This window comes from Alligator sinensis, unplaced genomic scaffold (assembly GCF_000455745.1).
Source record: "Alligator sinensis unplaced genomic scaffold, ASM45574v1 scaffold544_1, whole genome shotgun sequence".
NCBI classification, from domain to species: Eukaryota; Metazoa; Chordata; order Crocodylia; family Alligatoridae; genus Alligator; species Alligator sinensis.
This window is the reverse complement of record NW_005841937.1, coordinates 2,666,944-2,669,380: the sequence shown is the minus strand read 5'-3', so window position 1 is coordinate 2,669,380 and position 2,437 is coordinate 2,666,944.

The window sequence follows — 2,437 nt, the reverse complement described above, 5'->3', positions numbered from 1 at the left end:
TGCTGATCATCATTGGAAAAATTGTCAGTCACGTCATGCTCCCTAGCTTACTATCTCTAGGTGAAATAATCTATCCTGAAAGTCAATACAGTTTTCACTCATGATACTCCACTATTGATATGCTGTTTTTGGTTAAGCAACTGCAAGAGAAGTATAGAGAAAAATGAGTACCACTGTACAAAGCCTTCATCGATTTGATGAAGGCCTTTGACATAGTCAATCAACAGGGTCTTTTTACTGTTCTGAGGAAACTGGGTTGTCCCCCCAAATTGCTGAATATCAGTTGCATCAATAAGCAAGTACTAAATAACCGCACAGTAACTGGTATTACTGTGCAGTAGCAATGAGCTACTGTACAGTAGCTTGTTACTACTGTGCAGTAACGTTGCATCATGGTAAGCGCACAGTAGCATCTCGTGTAGACACACCCACAGAATCATAAAAGTAGCTAAGAATGTCAGGCTATAAAGGAAATGTGCATAGAATAACAGCAAACTATCAGCTAAGATGAAGATGAGAAACTACAAGACTTGCATGCTGTCATCCCTGCTTTATGGTTCAGAAATATGGACTACATATGCTAAGCACATCAAGAGAGTGAACAGCTTTCACATGAGATGTCTATACAAGATCCTGAAAATAAAGTGGGAAGACAGAATACCAAACACAGAGGTACTAGAGTGTGCAGGACAGACACACCTAGAAACCACTGTCAAGAACAGGAGGTTGTGATGGATCAGCCATGTCAAGGGAATGGCAGAAGACTGTATCCTGAAGAATATTATGTATAGTGAGATTCAAGACAGTGCTAGAAAGTGGGCTTCCCCTCTATGGTGGTACCACGTGTGCAAAAATTATATGAAGTTATTCAACATCAATGAAGAAAGCTGGGAAGAGTGCACAGGATCCCATCTGAACTAGAGGAAACATCTGGTACTAGGTGAAGCTCACCGTGAAGCAGCTTTGATCCAGAGGATGGAAACAAAGTGAGAAAGAAGCAGCATGCGGTAAACTTGGACTCTGACTCAGACAACACATGGATCTGTGAAACTTGTAACAAGCTGTGTCACCCTTGAATTATGCTTGTCAGCCACAAACAGATTCATCAGGCATCTGATTAGGCTCCTTATGCGTATGCCATAATCCAGAGGATCAACAGTTGCATGCTAGACTGGGCTGGATTAAGCAGTGGGATGAACAGCATGTATAAATTTATGCCAGGCCTACATTGGCCAGACAGCAGATATTGTAAATAGAATAATAACATGTTAGTATTTAGTGGACATGTGAAACAATGTACAGTTACAAACTATGAGGTAGAACCTAGTGAAACAACATCATACCTGATGTGGCGGTACAATTCCATTCATTTTAGTGAGTTGCCTCTTCTTATATAAAATCTTAATTTGGCTCCAAAATTGATCTTTGCCAACATGTTTAAATGATAACAGAATCTGGCCAAAACAAGAATAGAGTGTGATTATATTACGGTTGAATGTGTTTTTTGCAGGATACCCAGTTCTTGCAAGTTGGCATCCTAGACTATGTCCATGTACTTCCTGACTTATACTAAAATTTGATTTACTCCATTTATATCATTAGAACTTACCCAGATTTAAACCATTGTAATAGAAGAAACCTTGGTCATCTAATGCATAATTTAACCTCCATATCCATCATTGCTGAAGTTTGCCCCAGGTTGCCTGATGTATACAGAGGAATGCACATCCAGTAATTGGTTAATACATAGTTATACAATTCTATGGTCTTTATATAACACACTATAGAACATTTAAAAATACTGCAACAGATTTCTGCAAATGTTAAAACTACATTCAGGGCCACACTGTGTTCTTACACCTTTGTAAATCATGTTAATCATCAACCCTGGGTTTGATATTTAAAGTGTGAAAGGCATAAAATCAAAGTAGGTGAAATTACACCCAAGCACAGAGTAACACTGTGGAATTTTAGGATACATCCATAACGGACTTGGGCTCATCACCAGGGATCCAGGTTTTCTGTTTCCACAGAACAATGTGGATTTTCCCTTTTAAAGGAGAAAAACCCAGGTTTTCCCCTTTGACATGGGAAAATGTGTGTTTCTTCTTGCAGGCTGGCAGAGTTCCAGTCTGCAACAAGTTGGTTGTGGTGGGGGAGGGTGTAAAGGGGAGGGCAATCAAAAGCAGGGGCCACCATGTGCATGTGGCAGGCGGCACATGTACAAGCACATACACACATGGCCTACAATACAGCCAGGCAGGGTGGTAGAAACAGTCCTGGTGGCTGGATACAGGTAAGTCTAGGAGATAGCGGGGAAGGGGAGGGTTGGAGGGCCAGGGCTTTGGGACCATCTGGGCATGGTCTGGGCATGCCTGTTGGCAATTCGTTAGGGAGGCATGGTTGGATACATGCCCCGCCAAGATTTCTGCGCTAA